The 25478-nt window shown below is 44.2% G+C and overlaps 1 protein-coding gene across 4 annotated transcripts in view; it reads left to right on the top strand.

Moving 5' to 3' along the window:
- Positions 1-748: 748 nt before the first annotated feature.
- Positions 749-25478, top strand: part of FNDC3B (fibronectin type III domain containing 3B) — a 561687-nt gene continuing 536957 nt past the window's right edge. Inside the window, exon 1 of one of the 4 annotated variants that reach the window (XM_085635440.1) lies at positions 749-987. The gene's annotated coding sequence lies outside the window, so the exon portion shown is untranslated. Of the gene's footprint in view, positions 988-1350; positions 1508-25478 lie in introns of those variants that run through there. The other 3 variants (XM_085635435.1, XM_085635438.1, XM_085635437.1) reach the window with 3 other exon arrangements.

The raw sequence follows: 25478 nt of genomic DNA, 5'->3' as shown, positions 1-25478 counted from the left end.
AGTCAAGTACAAAAATGCAAATGCATAAGAAACAAAAAGCCCCTAACATTTTACTTGGACATCAACAGTCCTGAATATAAAAAGTCATATATGCTACAAAATATATTACAGAAAGGAGGAACAATGCTTTCTTTCAGATGCCATTCTCTAAAAGTGCTTCTGCACTTCTCTTGTTATTCCTCACACGTTGGCAACACTTTATTTTGACACACACCTGCAAACGACAACAGTAATAATTTCCAAAGTACCCGATACTTCAAGGTCAATGAATGTTAAAAAAAAAAATAACAAAAATGCCACCCACGCTGACCCAGTAAAAACCATGTGTAACTGGTCAACTGGAAATTACATCAGCTTTTAAGTACCAACAGTGTTGAGAAATTGGAATTTGATATAAGCCTCACTATGAAAAAAATAATTTCAAAAGCAATAGCATAGATCAATCTTTTGCATTGTTACTAAGCACTTTGTTTGTAAATGCAGCACTTGAAGTGACTTTGTGGGGCAGTATTACATTGAAACAAATGTTATGCGATGGAATACATTGTTATTTATTTAACATGATGCAACAATGTGTTTAGATCTATTCTGGGTATTAAATGGATGTGTTTGTAAAACCTGCTCGCCTTCCGGCAGCCAGGCGTGCAGAGTTTCCTAAAAATACACAAGGAGCACGTGCTGCTGGGGGTGTTATTTTGTTTTCGTGCGAGATGGGGGAAGCGACAGTGCCTCAGACGCACTCTGTCTGCAGCGGAGGCCCAGCTAGACACAGGCGCGCCTTTTGTGGTGAGGCTGTACTCTGTACTGTACGGTAATTCTGGGCCGGCCCCTACAGCCCATGTGCGTCCTCCTCACTGCATCATTGACATGGCGGAGTCCCCCTCCGAACCCTCCTGATAGGATCCAAGCTGGCAGGGATTCACTGAGCGGCGGCAGGGAGGAGCGGCGCGCCCGGGTCCCCGACACCCCATTCCAGCCCTAGAGAAGGTAAGGGGAGACCCCGGAGAAATCGGGGGGCCGCGGGGTGCATGGATTTCACCCCTGGCGGCGGCGGCCCCTTTCTCGGCACTTTCAGGGCTGCTTTTTTTTTTTGTTAACTAAACGAAACTTAGGATAGAGGCTGTGGCGACGTGGACGTTTCAGCTGTGCGCCCTGATTGCGGATCTGAGGGGGGCTTTGTTGTCTTTTTCTGCCTGGGGAGAGCTTTCTTAGGAGGATACACCCCATTCTGCTTCCCTTGCCCCCGGAATCTTTTGGGTCACATCGGCTCAGATTTTCCAGTAAGGATTGCAGCATTTCCCGAAGTTTCCTGGCAGGGGCACTGGCGGACCCTCCCCTTAGCCCCCGGTCACTTGTGATTTGATTTTTTTTTTTTTTTCCATGGAAGCCTGTGAGGCAATGTCCAGCTGCCGAGGATGACCCATCCTGCCTGCGCACCCCCGCACCCACCACGGTGAGGGCCCTCGTCTGGTGCTCCCCGTGCATGCATCTGCAAGGGCCCCACACGGTAACCGCTGCAGCCGGTGGAGGTGGCATGGCACAGAGGGGGGCGGGGGATGGTGGGGGCTGGTGCAGTGTGGCTGTTGTGTGTTATCCTCCTGCGCTTTGGAGCTGCTGTGTGTTGTAGCTTCCTCCATCATAGCCTGGTATTCCAGACAGGCTCCTCTTTCTCCGCTCCGGGGATTCCCGGGCAGCAGCAGCGGCGTGGAAAGGGGCCATGCCTCCCCCAGTGTGAAACTCAGTTGGGCACCACCGAAAAGGCTACAAATGCGCGTAGTTTGGCGCGTAATGTGATTAAATGTGTCTTGCTGCGGTGAGCCCAGAAACCAGTTCTCCAGTGCATGGCGACTTACGAGGAGTCCAAACAAGCTCCTCGGGTGTTAACTTTTTGTGTTTTTATTTATTTATTTTGCGGAGGGCCTCCTTTGGGGCACTTCGGCTTACTTTTGGGAGCGCAGAGACAGCAGGGGGGAGTTTGCGCTGCAGCTGATGAAACTTTTCCCCCAGCAGCACGTTCTGTCTGGCACGCAGGGGCCGCTGCCAGATGTCACTCAGGTGGAGAGAGGCCCCGGCTGCTCCTCCTTCTTAGCCAGCAGAGGAATCCGGAGCCCGCGGCTATCCGGGGAGACGTCCTCCACGTCTGGATCCAGGGGCCACTTTGGAAAGATTCAGACGCCTCGGGCCACCGGGCACCAGCTTGGCCCGACTCCTCCCTGGAATTAGGAGAGGTTCTCACCCCTCGCGGAGCAGCTGTTAGACACCCCATAAAAGGCCCGGACTCCCAGACACGCTTTATTTCTGAAACACCTCAAGACGTGTAGCTTTGTTGTGGGAGTCGGAAGGCAACAAGCCGCCTCGTTCCCAGGTCGAGCTCACACGCCCCTCCCTGTTGGAATTTAGGATGGCCGTCTCTGGAATGTGTCCCGCTTTTGTCCCTGCTAAAATGCCACAGCACTTAACATTCCTTTGCGTCCCAGTGTCTGTAGTGTAGCACCCCTGAAACCCACCCCATTTCAACTTTTCAGTGTTGTCAAAGCGTGTGGGTGGGGCTTGGTCCCCTCGTACAGTCAGCGCAACCTTTACAGACCTGGCAGCCTCACAGTTGTGTGATCTTGTGCAAACCACGTTTTTTATTTATAATTCCAAGTTGTATTAAAGGCAAATCTAAACCCGGCTACACGACGATTTTTTAGGACAATATAAAATAGAACCATTCTATATATCCAGGGTAATAGGAAGGGAAAGTCACTCAACCCACCCCCTCACAGAGCTAAGTAGCTCCAAGTTATATATAACATTCCCATTCAAATATTGCTATGCAGCTAATAACACTTTGCATTGTGGAACTTATAGTTTTGCTTTTGCATTATACGACTGGGCCTGTATCAGCCACTTTGCAAAGAATTTTGGCTGAACTGACTAGAACGTTTCCAATATGACATTTTACCAGGGCTTTAAGTGGGCCGGGTCTCACCGGTGCTGAGCACCGGCAGTTTTTTCAATGGGGCCTCGAAACGGGCCTCTATCGGGCTCTCTTTTGTGCCCTGGCACAGGCGGTCAGTTTTTTTCCGGACTGCAATGACAGCAGGCACATCGATGTGCGCGTGCTCTCACTTCGCACTAGTGGAGAAGGTACGGCATGACGTCATGCCAGGTGAGCGTAGTAGGGGAAGGGAAATCCTGTAAAGAGAGTCATTTTCTCTCTGGATTTCCCTTCTCTTTTTGCAACTCAGGAGCAGCAACATTGTCGTGGTGTCACCAGGGCTTTAAGTCGAAGCTTTTTCAATATTATATAGAAGCCATAGTTGCTGTTTATTTATCTTATGCAACTAACAACCATTGACAAAGCCAATAGTCCTGACTTTTTGTAGGTATGACATTAATTGTTGTATTATATATCTAGATGCAATGACAGAAACAGCAAAATACAAGTCTGGTGGCACACTATTGCACACTATGCCAAGCATAGATTTTTAGCTTCGGTGTTTTTAAGCCACGCCCTTAATTACGTTGGGCACGCCCCTTTGAGAGACCCCCTAGCTTTTTCATCCCACTTATAGCCCTACATTTTACCACAAGGCAACTATGTTCTCATTGCAGAGAAGTAGGTTCGGTGGTATTTTTAATTCTGCTTGTGGAATTGGAGGCCTTTGGAGACTCTGCGTTACTCCTTTTAAACCAGAGTTGCGTCCAAATCCCGCCAGTCGCTTCGTGGCGGAATTTTTCCCCCGTTCAAGCAACGCAATGACAACAGGAGCAATGTGAGGCTCCAACAAGCGAGCTGGCGAGCGAGATTTGGTGTCCCCAGCGCAATGTCCTGTTGCTAGGAAACCTTGGCGTGATTTTCAAACGCACGCTGTCGCAGTCAGAGCTGCATCGCAAGTAGATTTTCTACTCCAGTCAAGTCAAATGGCTGCGTGCTTTTGCGCACTGTGTATTGCTGTTCGCGCTGAATTTTCAGCGCAAAATGCGCCACTGTTGCTAAATCGCAGCACAAGCAGTGCGGTATGCATTTTTGTCTGCCTGCGTTTAAAACTCTGAGAATCTCATGGAGGTTTTTATGTAAATCTGCGGAATTTCGTGGAGTGAAATTCTGCGACTTCCATCTACCCCTATAGAAAAATGAACATTGACATATATTCTCCAAGAACATTTGTATCACAGTTGAACAGATTTTTGCTTTCTTCCCGGGGGACATTAATGTAATATGTTATGTCGAGTTAAAAGTGTGGTGTATGTTTTTTCATGATTACTAGGCTGTGAATGGGTTCGCCCCGACCACCTAAGCTTGGGTTGGTGGGCGAGTAGGCCTACCTGCTTGCAGGTCACTCAGAATCAGTGTTGGTAATTGGTCACTGACTGAACCAGTGTGCAGCGGTATCTGTTTGGTTCCTGTAGTGCCTTATTACCAATAAGGCAAAGTTGGCACCGGCCCATGGGCCCCACTCCTTTTAGGGGACCGCGACAATGGATCAAAATACAACTTAAAGTACATAAACCAGAGACAGCAGATTCACATACGTTTGTCTCTTAAAAGCTCATCTTTTGGCCGTTTGTAAAAAGATCCAGTTCATTGGGTATTAGGAGATCATTTGTGAGGGGGCCCCGAGACTTCGCCTGCCTTTGGCCCTAGGCGGGGTTTAATCTGGCACTGGGTTCCTGTACTCTGATACTCTAGGAAAAGCAAATATGTGATGGGGTTTTGCTCTCTGTTTTGCGATGCTTGGTTTGCCGAAGGCTGGGGCCTTTATTTTCTAAATTATGTGGAAACGTGAGAGGGATATTTGCAGGCCTCCTGCAGGCAGGAATGTTGATGCGCTGTAACACACGCTGCGCCTGTCCACACTTTCCTCTCCACACTTTCCTCTCTGTGTATAAAGAGGGGTTCAGGCCACTTTCTGCCCTGTCAAAAGTTTCTCTGTTCAGTGGATCATTTTTCAGGGTTTAATAAGTATGTTAGAGTCTCAGCATGCAATTATAGCATGAGTGAACTTGGATGTTCAGGGGACTGTCCTGGACTTGTTATGTGTCTGGTCTGCCACAGGGATACCAAAGTTGTTCTTGGCATGAGGCCACTGTATCCATAGTAACCCAAAGTTTGCCATTATCCATTTTCAACTTAACTACACTAGTTATGACTTCTAATTATGGCCACTGGAATTATGTGGCAATTGAGGGCCACATTGTGCAGTAGGGTTGACAAAATTGTGCAGCAGCAAAAGATGAACAGTGCAGCACATTCTGTGACAGTGTTATTTTGACATATTAGCAACTGTTAATACTGTGTGGGCAAACTTGCGCCAGATGAGTGCCAGTTTAACCGCTGAATGCTGGAACCAGCAACTGAATGGTCATTGGTTAACACTTGCCAAGGATTTGCCATTTCCAGGAAAAAGGTTTAATCTCCCCTGTTTTAATAAAAGCTTTTGATCCATCTAAAATCCAAAACTATTTTTTGTGGCAAAATATGGAAATTGTGAAGGAGGATGATGGATTATGTGGTAAATGTGGTATCTCCATAATTATGCAGAAAATGCTGCCTGTACAGAATTGCATATTTCCTGTGGCATCGCTCATAATTAAGGCTACTGATTTTCCATTTTTGCTGAGTTTTACACATAAATACAGACAGGAAGCAACCTGTTTTGACTTATTATTTTTATTGTCTTAAATGGGAATAACAAACATCGGGCCTTCCTTTGAGTACCTCGTGTCACTAACAATTGCACATTGACGGGATAAAGTACAACAAATGCATGACACAAAAGAAGCACACAAGATTCACGTCAATGCTAATGCTTTCAGGAGAAAATACACCAATTGCAACTTTAGTTTCCACCCACCAAGAAAACACGGATTAATGTGAATAAGATGAGAATTTAAATTTGTATACATTTAAAGAAAAAATGTTTTTGTTTTTTTAAACGCCATAAAATCAGAAGCCACTCTTAAAACGCACATAACGTTTGACTCACTATGGACCCTATCACGTCTTTTTTGAACCCAAGTGGTTCACCCTGCGCAGTCACTGGAATGCTAAGTAACGCGCTTCTCGCCGAAAAATTCCACAGTGCCTCGTCATGGGTTCTAAGCGCTATCTTAATACATTTACAATTGAAACACTGGAATTTAGTACAGCCCAGGTAACCCTCTGACCAGTGGCCTCTAAGTGAGTGAGCTGGGAAAGTTGGGTTTCGCTTTTGGCCCGCCTCCCAGAGATGTTTGTGCAGGTTGGGGGCAGTTTTGTCGGCGCACATGGAGTGGCCTTAGCTAGCCTGTCGCCTGCCCTCCGCCTTTCATCATGGCTCACACAGTGGGGCTTCTCACCCTGGCTGAATGGTGCCAGTGTGAGGCCGCGCGCACCAGTCCTGGCCACAAATTATTCCAGCAAGGCCTTTTGCACACAGAATCTGGCACTCCTTGGCGTGTGTGTGCTGCTGTTTCTGGCGCTAAAGACAAGATGCTTGTGTGTCACCGGCCTCATGCCGGAAATGCCTCTCTTGTTGCATCCAGCGATGGCAGCCTATCCAAACAGCCGCCTTGAATGACGCGTCAGCGCGCGGCCCTGGGCTGGGTTGCAGTGGCCTGTGGCACGTTGGCATTTGAAGTCTGCCATAAGTCATTTGAAAAGTTTTTTTCTAGCCCTCCTGGGTGGGCTTTATGACTCCCATCAGTAAAGAAGCGGGGAACTGTTTTGCTTCAATGGGGGGTCTTTCCTACAGCTAGTAACTAAAATGTCTTCACGGTAGTGCTCTGAAGCCCCTTTCAGCGACATGTAGCGCTAACCACTAAAATTCAACCCACCAGTGACGGATGGCCGCAGAAAGTGCATGCTTTATTATACTTTTCCTCCTAATTTATAGGATATTTTTTGATATTTTAGCAATCCTCTCGTTCTTGAAGGCACGTTGAACAAAATGAAATGGTATAAAGCGCACTACTAGCCTTGGGTGTCTAGGCGCTAGAACCTTCTGTCAGATAGAAAGAGTAAAGACACTAGTTTAACCAAACATAAGAGTGAAAGGAGCCGGTGAAAACAGACATGAAAAAAAAAATGTGTAACTCGCCCCCTGAGTTTAAAGGGGCGCTCCAGGGAAAAGAGAATCGACAGCAATTACCAAGGGACTTTGCTTGGTGCCTGGATGGTTTGTAAGACCAGTTGTGATGTTCCCTCTTACGAATTAGCACCCCCTGCAGAGTGCAAGCTGTTGTCTCTGTTGAATGAGTAAATTGAACTATGGCTCAGGTGCTCCGTTTCCGGGTTAGGCACAACCTCTTCCGGGTTAGACTTCCCTCTTGTTACGTAAACGCTGCCTGGCGAGAAAGCGGTCAGAGTAGTAGCTGATTTGTTAACTATGTATGGTCTTCAGTCAATGGCTTGTTTCCTGGGGAGGGGGCAGCGGCTGGAGGGAGGGGCAGAGTTGGGTCAGTAAGAAGTCAAGGACCCTGTGAACGTCGTAGTGGCAGAGGAGGTGGGGGAAGGAGTCAGGTGAGACTGATTGTATAAGGCAGAGAGGCCAGACAATAGCTCTGGAGTCTTTTTCACACAACAAAGAATGAGGCATCTGCAGCTATTTTACAGAGGGTTCAATGACCAAAGGAATGGGATCTGCAGGGAGACAGAAAACTGGAGATGGCTCACTGAGTGAAGCGCTCGCTGCTGACATCTGCCATTTCCCACTGGTCATGTTTTACATTCTAACAAGGCCATCTCAGCCGTCAATATTTCCGGGGTCGGTGAATTGAGCCACACTAAATGTGTCATTTGCATCGAAAAGGATGACAAAATAAAGATGTGAAGGTCCAGGCAGAAAATAAGCTATTATGTAACTTAACGAAAGGTAAATGTAGGCCATAAAGCCTGCGGGAACTTGTGGAGTGTTGGGGGGGGGGGGGGGGGGGGGGATAGGTAAAGTAACGACAATTAACAATGTCAGATTCATGATCCTTTTTGCAAAGAGATGCACACGTTTTATTTATTTATTTTGGGAAAGGCGTGTTGCAAAGTAAACTGGAGACATTTACAAGGTATTACTAGTGACAATGTTAGCTTTAGGTGTTTGTTGCACACAGCTTGGCCCACAGTGCTAACTTTCATGGTGGGGATGGGGGTGAGGGGAACATGTTTGATGCCTATAGGGGCGGGTTTTATTGTTGGTGAGCCCACTGGAGATGAATGCATGCACAAAGCAATCTCTCGGATGGAGCCAGTCACAAGTGGGAAGAAACCCTGTCTATGCACCTTCAACCTCACTAACCCACAACCAAACACATGAACCTTAAATGTATTGCTCCCACATTGCCAAGGATTCCACTCAAACTGAACACATGCTCCCGTCTGCGACAGAATCCCCAAGGCCGTGGCATAAACCTTGGGGAACCCAACAGCGCTGCAAGGGCCATACTATTGGCAGTGCAGCGCTACACAAATGTATCTTACTGTAACATTCTATATGTGTAGGCTAGGCATTGAATGCTTGTATGATGTATTAGCATATATATATATATATATATATATATATATAGCGCTTACTACTCACAATGACGTTTTGAAGCGCTGTATGGCAGGCCTATTATCAAGCAATAGTGCACTTAATCGCTCTCCGTCGATGTTTGGGAATTTGGCCATCAGAAGAGCTCAAGGGCAGTGCCAGTGGTGAGGGATTTTCCATCCCCAAGTGTTGCATCTAAACTTTTGGGATGAGTCACCATTACATAACTGTTTTCTTCTTACATTTCAATTACTCCAGGTTTTCAGGATCCTGAAATAATGAGCCATGAAACCAGAACAGCAAACTGACAAGTTGAATATATTGCTAGGCTGTCATATTTTTATCACTGCCAAGCTGCTATGTCTCCACTAGTGAATTGCATTGTAATTAAATGTGTAATGAAAGTTATATTTACATTTACACCGTATGTAAATCAACGAACAGCTGCGTTAGTCTCCTGAGTGCTGTATATAGGAGGGGACAAGTCTGATATCTGAGATTGCTGTAATGCTCGGCTGAATTGCATTTTCCCTCAATTACATGGAATACGGTACTCCAACCACTCATAAGAAAGTGAACACTCAGATTTGACTGCATTATGAAGCACTAATCATAAAAAACAGCAGCCATGGGCGTTAACAACATTTATTGTATGTAGCTTGAGGGGGTGGGAGTATACCTTGTAAAATGTATGGGAAAATCTCTCCTAGACGCCAGTTTAGGGATCCACGGATGCCCTAAAACCCATGTGTATATAAAAATTCCATTCCACTTCTGGCAGCTTTTGTTGCACGAAAAGTCATTTGGAAATCTATGTCTCACCAAGATGATGTCATATCTGTGAAGTATGTTCCATATTTCATGGGAATGATATTTCTATTTCTCTGAGCTACCTATGTCATCCTATAGGAGGCCTAGTGCGAGCCGGCTTTCCTCCCCTACAGCTAACACATTCCTTAGCATGACGGTACATTTAGCTAATGACACTCCCAACCAACCCAGTGGAACTGGTGACACTTGTTTAATGGCCTCTCCATTTATAACAAAACCTTAGGTTTTTAATGGAAGTCATTGTTAGTTGGACATTGCAGACTGCATCTTCACTTTGCTAAACTGCACCAATATCCTTTATTGAAACCAGATGTCTCTAACATTTTCTGTAATAAGAGCTACTTATGTTCAACTAAAACCACCCCAAACTACTAATATTGTAATAGTGACCATCACAGACAAGATAGCATTAGTGGCCACCCATGCAAGATTACCAGCCATGATCGCCTCAGTGCACCCGACTGGGGAGCAAGCAGTAATGCACCCATTTTCATATGCAAATACATGCTTTTCAGTATTGGGGTGCATATATTAATTCTTGGAAACAAAAGCTTCTAATTTAGTTGACCAGGCTGCACACATAGGAGCTACTTCCAGGTAGCCAGGGAGTTACCAGTAGCGCACGAGCTACTCTTCAGAGAAGCCTGGTTTAAACAGATTCCTCTTCATGAAAGGCGCAGAGAACCTCAACATTCAGAATGTAATGAGGGGTTCATTTGCTGGCTGAATCTTGCAAGGAGCGGCTTCAGACGACTGACTTTTTGTGCCAGAATGGAATTTTTAACAAAGCAATCTGTATTATTTCTAAAATCCTACATTCTTAAGTATATAAAAAATGTTTGTCTTATCTTTTTACTACAAGGAGCATAATTAAGTATTTCACTTTCTTTTCAATAATTACTTGTTTAAAAAAGAGTTGCTTTGTGCTAATTGAGCCAAAATTAAACATGAATAATATAAAAATACATATATTTTAGCATATGTAATTTGGAAGTATAGCATCTTGGGCTCCTAAGGACATTGAAAAACCACTGTCCTTGCGGCTCGTGGTTTATGTCAACAGAAGCCACTGATAGCCAGGAAATGTCCCTCTCTATTGCTATCTGTCATGAACTCTCTACACAGAGAGAGAATGCTCAACAGGCAGCTTTGGAATATGATTAGGTGCGGAAACATAATTGATAGCTGTTCAGTTCTCCTTTTTCATCCCATGTCATTGTCTTTTTGCCATATTTGCCGTGACTTTACTTGCATGCTGTTTGTTGCGCCAGGAAGCCTCCTAGCGTCAACACGTGTAACCTATATTGAATACTTGATAGTCCGGGAAATTCTAGAATCATTTTCGTGTTTTTTCCTAAAATTTATATTTTCATGAGCTATGAGCCAATCAATAAGTTCTTTCACTTGGAAAAATGTTTAATGGGCAACTGTCTCTTGTACATAGTTTAGAAAAGTTCAGTGGCCAGTCAGTCTCCATTATGTCTTATGTCTCTCCGCTGAATAAAGTTGTATTCTCTGTACAGTGCTGAGTGTATATAACTTGTGGCTGTTTGCCTGAGAAGCAAGGGATGCACACTGGGCTGGACTGGGAACTTAAAACAACCCAGACTAAAATGATAAAGTCAGCCCCCATGTGTAGACGTGCCAATGCACGCTAGAACCAGAGCGACTCTTTCAAGTTGCCGCTGGGAGCGCGTAACGTGCATCACCACCCCTGGAGGCCGAAACTGGCCGCCAAGTGTGAAAACCGGCCTCCTGGGGCTCCAGCCTCCCGCCGGATTGCCCGCTTGTCTGGCTGGCCAGTCCGGCCATGGATGCACAACGGATGGGCCACAGGTATGATCTTATTGTGGCTTCTCCTTCCTCACGAGTATTATCACAGTGCATAGTCCATACACACTGTGTGGCCAGAGATTCTAAATCAGCTGTGTCCCCTATTGATACATGGGGGGCATGGACATGCCAGATTTTCAGGATACCTCCGCAGATCTAAATGTCAATGATTTATATATCTGCGGCTGTCATGACAACCTGTCATGGATTCGTCCTGCTAGGACCGGTGTTGGACCCCCTTTTCTAAACGCAAGGCAAGAGAGGGAGGGAGGGCCTATAACCGGATGGAGGTAGCCAGGTCAGCTAGTGTCTCCCATGTCAGATATTGGATCATTCCATTCTATAGCATTCCTTTTCTAATTTTAAGGACTACATTGTATAGCTTGCAGTGCCAAAGGATTGTTGCTATACCTCGCTGACGAGGCCTTGTCAGGTTCAAACTGACATGGGGTTGTTTGTGTTCCCCTCTGGTGAGTGCCTCGCCTGGCACTTCAGGATGGATTGTTCCCATAAGGAGCAGGGTCAGTACTGATCTGCATAAGGGGAGTAGTGTGGCACACTGGGTGAAAAAAGGATGTGTTGGAATGCTTCCCAGAGTTATTGCCAGTGTTTAATTTGAACTGGTGGTTTCCGGGGCTCGGCACCGGCACTTAATCATCCACACCGGTGCTTATAGCATGAACTCGACCCAAAGGTATGGATTTGCCCAGAGTCATAGAATGTTGAGCCTACACCGAGACTCGAACATGGTTCCCCAGCTCCGATGTCAGCAGCTCTGGACATTATGCCACACCCTCTCCCCACTTGTAGGGTTTCATTGTTGGTAGTTCCTTCTGTTATAGGCAGCGCTAATAGGATCAATGGGCTGGTGCAAGCTGCCTCTTGGCAAGAGCCCTGGCACTTATTTTTCATAAATTGACCACTGGTTCTTTCCAGTGGTTAGACTATTTGCAAGCATCCCTCCCATCACCTTCTGTGTCTTATTGCAGAGATGCTCAGTGGAGATGAGTCTCAGGCTTGTGTTCATCAGGGACAACGTACGCATGAGGTTTGCTTGAGAGTACCTCTGGATACGTATGCAGTACTGCATTAGGAGTGCTACTGGCTATTGATATAGTCTGGGGGATACAAGGTCTCCAGAGCCTTGCGCTCTATGAACCAATTACAGTTGGTGGCGCCCAACCAGGTCCATTTCTCAAGGAGGCCATTCCTGCCCTAAAGCTTGGAATTCCCTTCTGACTCATGGCAGATTCTATCCCTATCTCTCTTACAGGCAGAATGTAAATTCCATTCTTGAAATTCTGCTTTCTGAGCAAAACATAGTTTGTTGGTATCTTGTGTGACTTTTTCTCAAGTAAGTGCACACTTTGTGTTAAACTTTCTTGTGAGATACCGGCATGAGACTGGTACACGTACAAGATGTCTCTTGGTAAGCTATTCAACCCAATCTCACACTAGTATCTTGCAAAACTTTTTTTTATTTGAGGTGTGCTCTTGATTAAAAAAATTATGCAAATTGTGTAAATTTTTTAGAAATTTTGTGTAATACGAAAATTTGGAATTCATGAATTTTGTCAGCATAAATACAATTATTCTAGGCCTAGTAAAAGTTGGCTAGTCTGAGAATTTTGTTTTATCAGTCTCAAATTCTTCTTTATCTCAATTGCTGAACTGGGGTGTAGTTAAGACTGCTGCAAGAATGACTGAAATTAAAATACTAAATAAATAATCCTATTTTGCTTGGCAAAGAAACGTGTAGGAGAGGTTGGGTGCCACGATTGGTACACCAGATCTGCCACTCTTGATTCTTTAAAGCCTGATAAAGAGACCTTGATTGTTGTTTAACCCCTTCACGGCGCGGCAAATTCTGCTGCGGTGCGAGGGAGGGCGGGGCTGGACGTGGCGCTCAGGTACCCAGGACGGCTCCTGGCCGTCATAAATCACGGTGGGCGTGTGCTCATGACGGCCGGAAGCCGTGCGAACTCCGCCCACTCATTATTTTGCTGGGAATTAGCCGCGCGTGGGCGGAGCGGCAACGGTTGGGCGGCTGGCTCCCGGCCGTCATGAGCACACGACTACCGTGACTCATGATGGCCGGGAACCGTCCTGAGCACCCATGTGGTTAATAGTGATGTCGTAGACAGTCTGAGCAATGTGAATTTGACATCTCACTGGAAATCAGAGCAATTGTAAATCCAAAGAAAGTGGTGCAAATAGTTTGGGCTGTCTTGGATGGATACTGGTTCATATCTTAAACTTTTCTTATTCAAATGACTAAATCATTTTGAATTAATTATTATCATGGAGGATTTGCACAAGTTATTGATTCCATTCTTGGTTAGGCACTTGCCACACCCGAGGACCAAAAACTTTTGTTTTATTATATATCAAATTATTTGTTAGAATAAGTATGTGTATGTGTATATATGTATGTGTATATGTATATATATATATATATCTTTGTGCTCTTTTTTGGCTGTTTGAGTTCCAGCCGATGTACTTGCTTCCATTAATTGACCATAAATGAACAGCTGGGAAGACTTTAGTTCTCCTAGCCTGATCTGCACGGCTTTTCCTTAGTTCTTTCACTCAAAAATGTGTTCCGCTACGTGAACATTGGTTTTGGTTAACACTGACGAGGCGTGGTAGGCTGTCTCGTACAAGATACAGTTCTTGTGTGGAAGCCATCGATCTCTTGTCTTGAGTCTTCTGTTCCACTGCTTTGCACCTGCGAGGTTCTGCTCCCTACGCCTTTTATTCGTTGCATTTAGTAACCTGGGCTACTTGTCCTGAATGACTCCTGCAGTGAGCTTTGTCACCCAGAGTTCACCTGTTCAGTACATCTAAAAACCTCAATCTGTTGACTTCATGAACATGGAATTGTTGTGTTGACTGGACTTGGCCACCGGGAAAACTCTGAAAGGCCTCCCGAGTCTCTTGCAAAACTCAAAGCTTGTTGCTTAACTTCTTTTAGTGGTATGCCCTTATGCAGCGCTGGTGCTGCCAGACACTGATTCATAGAACAGATGTAGGGTTCAAGGCAAGCAAAGTGCTGATTTTACTACCAGTGGAGAATCCGGAAGGATGTAAGGTACGTCCCATTTCTGAGAGGGGACATAGTAACCAACTGCACAATAAGTATCTGCCAATTACTACCAGTGGTAAAGGTGGTCTGACTGCCCTAATGCTCTGCAGTCTGCCCAGCTGCACCAGTCCTTGGTCATTGCTCACAAACTGGGGTAGTTCACCATGATAGGTGCAGGTGAGGAAAATAGAAAATGGCAGCAGAGAAAAGCTGAGGCACGGGGTCATCTCGCAAAAAGTCCTCCACATGGGCACATCCCCTGTAAAAAAAAAAATATATATAGTAATAACATTAAATAAATATATATATATATATATATATAATACGTGATGCAGTGCCAAGTTCCCTGTTTCTATGCTACGACCCACTTACATACCTGCGCGGCCTGCCTCCACTTCCCCTGCCAGAAGTTGGGCACGTGTTACAGACCCCCAGGACAGGTAAGCAATGGACCAAAAGAAAGCCGGCAAAGAGCAGGTGCATGTTCAATAAATAAGTGCTGGCAGGGATATGGGCACCTCACCACGGGATGTTCACCCACGCATTGCATGCGGCAGTGCGCTTCCCCATGGGGAACAGTTCTAGAACTGGAAAAATGGTTAACTGGCATCAAGTTTATCATTGCAAGAAATAAGATAATTTAAGAATGGTCCTCTTTGTCATCGAAAGTAAGATCCTCTCTGCCTCTATCGAGAGCAGGATTGATATGTCTCCAAATACTCTGATCTCTGAGGAATATTCATGTGTTGTTTGTTCTGTCTTCATATCTCCAATTAATAATCCACATTTATAAAGCGCGAACAATCGCCCGTAAGGGTCTCTAGACACGGGGGGGCCGTCGGGAAGATTAAACAAGCTATTGCCCAGAGTTACATGGTGCTGGGCTAATCTGCCGCCGGCGATCGAACCGTGATCCCCAGATTCCGGAGTCAGTCGCCCTGGCGCCACACCCCTTCATTTGATTGGTGGAATTTTATTTAACAGAGGTGATAAAAAGCACCAACGTCTTAGCTGTTGAAAAGTAGAAAATATTTTCCGCAAGTGGCATATTTACTACAGGTGATAATGTTAGCAGTGATACTTATGACGTCAGAGATGTAGTACCTCCAGCAATATTCCTATAAAAATAGGGCCCTTTGTGGCAAAGGTGTGGAATAATCTACCCTCCCCGACCACCTTCCAGTTCTGTCTTGTTCTTTAAAAGATGTTGACTTCTTTGTTGAAATGGTTGTGTTGTTTGTAATGTTCACGACCAGCTAAATGAATGGGTTGTCTTTGCTTGTTACATTTGTGGCAATAGCGGCAATGTGGTGTACTACCTGTAAGGGTTCTGCTCGTATGCCATGACCAACATATTTTTAGTTTTGGAAGCTTGGTTTCCTTTTTAAAGTTTGATGTGTAATGACACTTGTGGTGGACAAGGGCACGCGCTAATGGACTGTGGTCCAACCGCCTTCAACCTTTGGCTCAGGAGCTTTCAGACATTGGCTTGATACATTGTCAATCACATATTTGATCAGCCCACAACACATTGGCTTAATACATTGTCAATCACATATTTGATCAGCCCACAACACATTGGCTTGATACATTGTCAATCACATATTTGATCAGCCCACAACACATTGGCTTAATACATTGTCAATCGCATATTTGATCAGCCCACAACACATTGACTTGATACATTGTCAATCACATATTTAATCAGCCCACAAGGGTATTTTACTCTCACATTCTTTCTTGGGTGTATCTCTCAGCCTTCCTTACATTGCATGAGGGCCTATTTTGCATCTGATAAGTGCACTCTGTAATCACACATTTAATTAACTCATGCATGTGCAGTACACACAAAACAATCATTTTGGTAAATTTTGCACGGCAGCAGGAATTAGCTTATTGCTTTTGTCAGCGCTCGAGTTTAATCGCCAAGCCTATTGGCGTTGTCCATACTGGTTAACGGAGTCCACGTGTAATCTGTAACTGTAAGCTCCTACTTTTAACTTGGGGTTTGCAGTTTGGAGACGCGCGTGACCTCGTCGCCATTAAGCATTCCCTTAACTTTTTGAGTTGTGATTTGTAGCCATGAGTTCTGTTTTTAGCTAGGGGAGGGAGTGGGAAGGTGGGAAAAATTTTGCTATGTAGGGTTTTTCCAGGAAATACATATTTCACGTTGACTTTTCCCCTATTTACCCGGTTCTCGGTCAGGTCTCTCTTACAATAAAGTGTGTGTTATTGGTCTATAGGCCTCTTTCTTTTCTGTCTGTCGGAGGGCGACCTGTAAATGCCCAGGAATCTGACACCTAGACGCGTTTCCCTGTGAAATGAGGGAACAAACGGGGCTGTGAAAGAGCGGGTCCTAGTGACGGGCATAAACCCAGCCGCCGAAGGGGTTAATTGCGACACAGCTGACCCAGGACCCAGGCTAGGTTAGTTGCTTCATATGGGTTTAATGGGGGTTTCTCAAAAATAGAACTGTTGTAAGCAGGACCCGTGTTGTTTGGAACTGTTTCAGAAAGTTCTGTTATTTTTTTCTTTTGTTTTTTTCATGCCGAGATAAGTTTGTATTCTGGGACTCGTTACAAGTGTGGACCCAGCATGCGAAGTGATGTTAATGTTTTAAAAAATAAGGAACATCTCATACTGTGTGGCGTGACGTGGCTTACTTTGGAGTTACGCCTCGTGCACGGTAGAGCACTGTAAGCGGTCGAGTATTGAATGACCTCAGGGGCGCCTGACATTCCCGCCCGAGTTCCCCAGTGCGCCCTGCAGAAGGCCACCAGAAGGCCTCACAAGGCTGAAATCGCTGCAGTTCAGAGTTGTTGACAATGGAGATGATTTTGTTTTCATCGAAAGGGAAATGTCACAGTTGGTTATGATGTTGTGTTTTGTTGTCAGTCTAAGGCCGTGTTTACTTCATTTTATTTAGATATTTTTATAGCGCCAACATGACCCTTGAGGGGATCAGAGCGCTTTCCACATTTACAGAGTGCAGAACAATTATAACAATAATATCATATACGAAGATAAAAGGTCTCTTAGTGGCTTCTCCTATTCGTGTCCTCTTTTCTCCAGTATAAATAGTTCTTCCTCATTTCAGATTTGAACTGGCGCTCACACTTTCTCTGTCGCTGCCTTTGCCAGTTACGCCACCTTCCCTCGTCACATCCGGTTTGCTGGCTGTAATCCGGTTTCCACAGACATCGGGAGCCACACGTACACTCCTAGGTCGAGTTGCTCCTGCTTCAATAAAACATGTTCTTGGAAGCTCAGCCACTGTTACTGGAACGCTCAGATGTGTGGTGTGACGCCAGAGCTGCCGACTTTGGAACTGGGGAACCACTTTCGAGTCTCGGCGTCGGCCCAACATCCTGTGATTCTGGACAAATTACTTAATCTCCCAGGGCCTACCAAAAAAGAATGTGTCCTTTTGTAATGTAGCTGGTGCTCATGTAATGTGCTTCAGTACACAAAAAACAAAGGATGCACCGTCTCAAACATCTAACAGACATCCAACTGCTGTCTGCCTCTGAGAGAGCGGGGGTGTCTAATCTTCATTGATCCTTCCCAGGGCACAAGTCCTGTCAAAGGAAGTGGGGGGGGGGGGGACTAACCAATTTAGTCAGTGTGCAAGTGACATCATGGCGCGTGACATCATTGCGCATGACGTCACGACTTGTGGCATCACAGGAAGTTATCTCACTGGAAGTGAGATCACAAGAGGGACATCATATGTTAAGACGTCACACATGTGTTTATCAGGTACATCGTGAGCACGTTTAAGAGAGATTTAACAAATTAGATTTTGCGCCTGAGTTGTGCCAAAAAAGTGTTGCTACCCTGACGCAAAATCTGGGCCGTAGTTTATACTTTTATTTTTTTTAAACCCCGTCACAAAGATGGAATAGTAATAATGGCAAGATAACTGGACGGTAATGCTTTTGCTGGAGAGATCTGTGTTTTGTGTAGTCCTAGATATGAATCAAAGTAGCGTAGAAGGTTAATGTGTCTCCTGCAAAGCACTTCATGTGACATCCAGATGACAGATTTTTATTTTATTTTATGTATATGTACACGTTGGTTACTGCTTTCAACAACACGATCCTTTTCTTACATGCAGTTAAAAAAATGTAATCCTTCTATTCTAACACAGTGATCTATAAAGGGCATGCAACGTCTACACCTTGTAACTCTCACTGTGTTATGTAAGACATCCTGCACGTTGATTTACAAACTCATATGATATATTGTCAATGTACAACGTGTATGTTACGTAAAGCAAACTGGTACCCTGCATGGGATGAGTAGTGTTATAAAAGAAATAAAATAGTGCTATTTAAATTGTTCTCTGTGTAAATTCTGGGGCAGACCAACACATTTGACATTCTCACAGTGCATGCAGTCCAGGGACTGAACCAAGTCAAAAGCACACCTCTGTTAGAAGTGATAACAAGCTGTGTGCTTTAGCTTCTCCTTCCTTGCATGTGCATTTAAGAGAGAGGTTCCAGGCCGCGTCCAGTCAGGATACTGCTCAAAAGAAGGCCTGATGGCCCCTTAACTTCGGTCTTTAGCTTTGGCCGAGCTGGAGGTGGAAAGAAAAAAGCCCTCCATCGTTGCCTGCACGTTGCTGCTGGGAATGGAAAGCAGACAACTTGCGTGTGCTGCCGAACGTGTCCTGTTGTCTTAGAAATTACACCGGGACAAGTTCAGCATATTTCTGTGGGGCTCACCTGCTTGGCAGGTTGGATGGCATCCACCCTGTGAAAATAGTGGGCAGACGGCGTGTACCCCCGACTTGTGCCCTGAACCTTCCCCATAAGGCCCCCTTTTTTTCTGACTCTGAGGGCAGACGCACACAGGGGCAGTTGGTAGGCAGTAACCAGCAATATCTTTTTATTTTTTATTTTGTAGCGCTATGGATAGGTACGCTCAGAGCTTCTGAGGGTGGTGCAGAATGTCGGCAGATGCATCGGTCCTCGATGCCTCATATCCCATGGGTGGACGGTAAACAGGTCAGGCTAGCAGGACCGTGAGGTAGGCTCATAGGTGGCCGGCTATGGAGTGCACACAGGTTTCGGTGCGCATATTTAAGGAGAAAGAAACCTTTTATAAGAAGAGCACCAGCTCTTTCAGCGTTCAACGATAATTCAGATTTTTTTTCTGGAGGCATGGACTTTTATTTTATATTGCTTATGCTTAACTCGAGGACCACGTTCCACGACACACACGTGTGATGAGAAAGGACCAGTGTAATAACACAAAATGACGGGGCACCCCTTGCAGGATGTGACGAGTGGTGCCTAAGTCTACCGTATATCATAGTTCCTCATTGGCCATGGGCTCAATGGGGTGGGGAGGGACGGGGCCGCGACTGAAGGTTTAGGAGCCCCCTGAAAGTTTGATGGGCCTCTGTATGGGTACAGTCAATTCAATTCATATTTATAGAATAATTACTTAAAAAAATTACATAAAACAGGAATTGTATAGATACACTCCCAAGATTATGCAAAACTGCAGAGTGAGTTTCTTACGTGTGAGCGGGTGTGGGCCAGTGCGCTCTCATACTCCGCAGAGGCCACTATGCCATTTTGCCATGGAAACCACGAAGCGGATGTTTTCTTCACTGCGTCTCTTCAAACCAATTGTGAAGAGGTCTGTAGGATATACCTCTTTGATGTACTGCACTTAATGCATGAGTTTGTGGTAAAAGCTGTGGTAGTGGAGTTTCGTGTTGAATTAGGAAGACTTTTCAGTGCAGGGAGGCATGGACTTGCTGTTTTTTTTGTTGTTGTTGTTAGTACATGCTTGCACCTCGTCTTCTTATTTTTAAGAGTACCTGAAAACGTATATCCTCCACATTTCCAACCGCCACGTGTTTTTTGGGCATTGAATGGCCCACGATGCAAAATCATAGAATCTACCTTTCCTTTTGTTTGATCTGGTGTAACTTATGTTACTTTTTCCAACTCTTACCCCACAAAATTAACACTTGGCGCGTAACATCTTTTTCTTCGTTGCTGTTCTCTTGATATTTTTCAGATAGAAAGTCACACAATACTTTTCTTCACGTGAAGCAACTTCCATTCACCTAAAATAACAAAGTATCATAGTTTGCTTTGGTGTGGAATGATGTAGCACCGTTAACTTTCAATCTGATTAGTGTGTGCCATTTGACTGTAATGGAGGTGGGTGGATTTGTGAAATGTGATTTGATTTTATTTTTTTAAATGTTTTATTAGCATTTGGTCACCAATGCTGTTTACATTATTTATAAGTTGACAGTGATTGCTATGTAAGTTACCGAAGCAGACAACCCAACTTGACCAAGTGACATTTATTGTTGGTAATGTTGCTGCTGTGCGTTGTGCCTTAGTTGACAATTTTGTGATTGATTGCTACACCTCAAAGCAGAGTGCATAGGGGGAATTGGTGTCAAGCTGTTTGTACTTGTGGAACAACTTCTGTTGGCAAAGGTTTGTCAACTTGGCTACTTTGGAATCATGTACATACATTTACCAGGGTGAGGTATCTGATCATGTCTACAAAGAGAAAGCATTACAAAGCCTTACATTGGTCAATTGAATATAGGCGAAAAGGCACAGTGTCTAAACTATGTGGATTCCTTTGAGCGCGTTGTGCTTACATACAATATTTTTGTGGCTACATACATTTTTATGTGAACACGTAGCTAGTTAGACATTAATTTCCTTTGGATAGTGGAATCCAACTGGAATCAAATCAAGTCGTTTATTGCCAAGAGTTTTTCCCCCTAATCTGTTTTGTAGCACATCTGTTTGTTTGTAAAGATTTATGAGCTAATATTGGGAATAGTTGCTTTTGAGCCATATTTGGTTGCAATTAATTGCAAATTGCCATGAAATTCCCCTTTGCAAATGTTTGCCTTTAAGGCAATAAAGCTGAAGTAAAAGTTGCTTAATCCAGTAAGAGAAAATAGTTTTCGAAATGCTGATTCATTTCTGAATAACTTAGTTTGTGCACAAAATATTTTATAATCTAACTTGCAATAGCTGCACATCTGCATGTCATAATGCTGCTGACAATACACCATTGTTAATCTGTTGTTGATTACTTTTAAGTAGTTTAGTTTGCAGTGTGTTTATTTTTGTTTTGAAAATATTAAGTTCTGTGTGTCTCCTTTTGGTTAACCTAGTAGATATTTGACTGTTAGTGATATTTTTGATTTATGGCCTGCCACCCACCCTACTCGGGATTTTTTTTTAATATGGCTGTGTATCATGTCTTTATTTTCTACAACCTTTTGAATTTTAAATAAGGGTATATGTTAAATACCCTTCTGTATTCACATCTGTTTCCAATAGGATACCACACTAAAGTAACGCTATATCATTCGGTCCACACCTCCTAAACTTAGTACTCCTGATGAAGGAAAGGTTAGATGCCGAAACGATTGTCTGCAATGACCGGTGTATCTGCAATCATTGATTTAATCAGTGGGAATAGTTTCCTGTTCATTCAGCAGAAAACCCTACTCACATTGTATATGTTCATAATCACTTATCTTTTTTAAATCAATTCAGAAGTGTGGTTCATATGAAAATTCTATTGTATCAAGTATTCTTGTTAAATGATAAACGTGCACCATTGTGCAAGCTATCCACGCCTGTTGAAATGTAATAAGCACTTAGGTGCTCACTGTGACATATTGTCTATTTGTCCTCCAATTTGCACTTTTGAATATCTGGTCCTTTATTGGACATTCCAGCAAATTAAGTAAAATTAACCCCTTCGCCGCGGTTTGGGGGGTTCGGGGTGAGCGCGGCGCCGCCATGCTCGTGACGGAACAACTCCGTCATGAGCGCGCTGTGCTCATGACGGAGTGGTTCCGTCACGACTCCGCCCACTTGCATTATTCGCCGGCACAGGCGGGGAATCAGCGCCGCGTGGGCGGAGCAGCCGCAACGGCCGCAGCATGACGGAACCACTCCGTCATGAGCACACTTCGCCCGTGGCTCATGATGGAGTGGTTCCGTCATGAGCAGGCAAGGGGTTAAGCTTTGATTCACCTGGTAACATTACCATTGTTCGTGTACAAACTAAACTCCATTCCCTTGTCGCTGCTGATGGCTTCACACATCAACATAGTGTGTCCCATTGTGAACTGTGCATTGAATAAATATATTGTTTGATGCTGACTGATCTAAAAGTGGGTGACTTTATCAATCTCCATGAGGGCTCACAAGAGCAGGAGACCTGTAAATACAGCTGTACATAGGAGTTAGTCTTCTACGACGTAAGATCTATGAAGTCGATTTTCTAACAATAACAACGACACCCTTCCGGTTGGTCCGTGGTATCAATAAAGTTGACAATGCTAATTTAAAAGTTCTATCTCACAGTGACATTGTGATTTCAAGATCTGAAATTGGCTTTTCTTGAGATGACCTACAATTAAAAACGTCAGGCAATAAGATCTCTTTAGAAGAGAACCCTCTTTTCCCAAGTATAGCTTGGGTGGATCTAAATGGCATCAATCACACAAAAAGTGATGGGAGGAATGCTTGCAAACAGTCTAACCACTAGAAATCACCCTGAGTAGCATTCCAACCCATTGCCTCCTATCATCTTTTGTGTGTATCATGGGTGTAAATGGAAAACATGCCTTAGAAATATATATTTTTTTAACAAAAATCTGGTTTTCATGCAAGTGACCCTCCCTTGAGCTTCGCTGTAGTTCTGGCATGTGACTTCAAGTTTTACACATGGCGGCTCAACTTTTCAGATCTGTATACATTTTAGTTGCATCTCCATCATTTGTTTATCCCACATGGTTTATTTAGCTCCACAGATGTAAGGAACAGATTCTATCTGAGTTCTGCAAATGCATTTTTGTATTCATTGCAGAAAAGTGACCCTCTCCTGCCATATCCTCATTTTCATATTTTCCTTAATGCAGGCAGCATTGCCATGGATTTATGATATGTTCAGACTAAGAGTTCTGAACATGGTTGCATTTATCTGCTGTCCCTTTAATCAAAATTATTTTTTAATGGTTATTAGTATCTTACCAATTAGCAACTAACTTATGTTATGTTAAAAGGCATATGTAAAGCAAGCATTCTGTCATTTGTATGACTTAGCATTGCTAAGCGGCTTCCGGCTGCCTTCTAAACTTTGTTTTGGGAATTGCTTTACAGACCAAAGTCTGATTTGAGATTGTGATCATCTATCAATAATTTTTTATATTTCTGCTCCTGTGTTAAATGCATGTCATATTTTTGTGTTAGTGCAAGTAGCATTTATGAGTTAGTGGTATTTCAGTTGCAGTGCTACAACATGCCGCCAGGTCTGCCATTTGCCTGGTTGTTGGTCTTTCTGTAGTTAGACCATATTGGTTAGGAGTTCTGTCTAAAGTGTTCTGGCGGGGATAGTGTCTCATTTAACCTTCATGTCAACAAGGTTGTGTCATCTGCGTTCTTCATTCTAAAGAAAATTAGGAAAATACTGCCTTACCTTCCCACTTCAGCTGGGAAGACCCTGGTCTCCACCCTAGTGTTTTCCAAAATCGACTACGGGAATGCCCTCTTCCTTAATACTCAGAAACTCGTTCTATCTAAGTTGCAGTCCATACAGAATGCGGCTGCAAGAATTCTTCTTGACATCCCCCGCCGCCAGCCAACCACTCCAGCCATTCGTCACCTTCACTGGCTAAGAGTAGAGGGCCGTATTAAATTCAAGGCCCTCTGCATCGCCTATAAGGCAGTGCATGGCGTCGGTCCTATGTTTCTGACTGAAGCGTTCCAGTTGTATAGTCCCAAGAGACAGCTGAGATCCGCCAACACTTGCCTGCTTCCAGTACCCCGCACGAGAACGGCAACCTGGGGAGACAGACGCTTCTTGGTTGCCACACCCAAACTCTGGAACCTTTTACCTCTCACCATAAAAACTGCCCCCAATCTGATAAGTTTTTGCAGGCTCTTAAAGACATGGCTGTTTAATCAGTAATCCTGCGGCTCAGTCTCTCATTCTGTCACATGCGCCGAGACACCTTCGGGTATTTGCTCGCGCAATAAAAATCTCGAAAAATAAAAAATAAATAAAAATAAATATGTTTGGCTGAGAGTGCTATTGTGACAACTGTGATGGGCAACTTTATGGAACATATGTTCTGTGTTGGACGAGTGTGCAGTGTTATGTCTAGCATAGATTGTTCCATGTTCCTGTGTCCCAGATCATGGCGGAGAGGGCAGTTGGGAGTACGGTCATACCCAACTATATAGCGGGGAGTGGGGGGGGGATGTGATCCGTCGGCTAGACTGCCGACTTTGGTGTTGGAAACCAGGGTTCGAGCCTCGGGGTTCCGTCCACATCCTGTGATTCTGGGCAAATTACTTAATCTCCCCGTGCCTGAATGTGTAACTAACCGGTGCTCATGTAAAGTCCTCCAATACCTTCGGGTCGAGTTTGCGGTATTTAAACCTGCAAAAACAAAATAAAAAATATGTCATATCTGTGCTGTATTCTATGTCAATTGTGAATTCTGTGTAATGTGTTCTCTCGGGCTCTCCGAGAATGATGTAATTGATTGAGATAATTCAAGATTTACTCCACATATATCCTCTTGCTAAATAGTGATCTTCAAGATACAACAGATCCCTTATTTCTATCAGATAATTTTTTACATCCCTTTCACATGAAGAATGCTGAGGATTACTCAATTCCTAGGAAATATTTGAGGTTATGTGTTAACGAGTTCCTCTGGACGTGTTTGCGAAGTACACAGAAAGTTATTCTGTGCTATATTTGCCAGGTACACAGTAGTTCGACTTACAGGATTTGTACAGAGTTACTCAGTTCCTAGGAAATAATATCTGACTGGGTTCCACAGAATACAAAATATGTTAGTTTGACATTTGTGAGGTCCACTTTGCTGCGATCTATAAAAACCTAGACTGTAACTCCTTTCAAATCCATTTAAATGTAGCTTACAATTAAAGAGACAGTAGTGTTTTAAAGAGAAAATGTTTGTGAGATCCACCACTCAGATGGGATTTATAAGAAAGTGCAGGTTTGCTTACCATCAGTTAATTCAACGTTAATGTGATGTTAGTTTGATGAAGATCTTATTTGAATGTGTAAACATTTCCATTGGCACATCATGCAGTCTCCTCAGGAAAATTATGTATTTTGAATAAAAGTATTTTTCAATGTAAAACAAGCACTGGCAAATCTAATGGGCCACATTGTTAGGCTTTTCCAAT

The sequence above is a fragment of the Triturus cristatus genome, chromosome 11, assembly GCF_964204655.1.
Source record: "Triturus cristatus chromosome 11, aTriCri1.1, whole genome shotgun sequence".
Taxonomy (NCBI): Eukaryota; Metazoa; Chordata; class Amphibia; order Caudata; family Salamandridae; genus Triturus; species Triturus cristatus.
The sequence above is the reverse complement of the archived record's forward strand: the minus strand, read 5'-3'. Positions and strand labels throughout refer to the sequence as shown.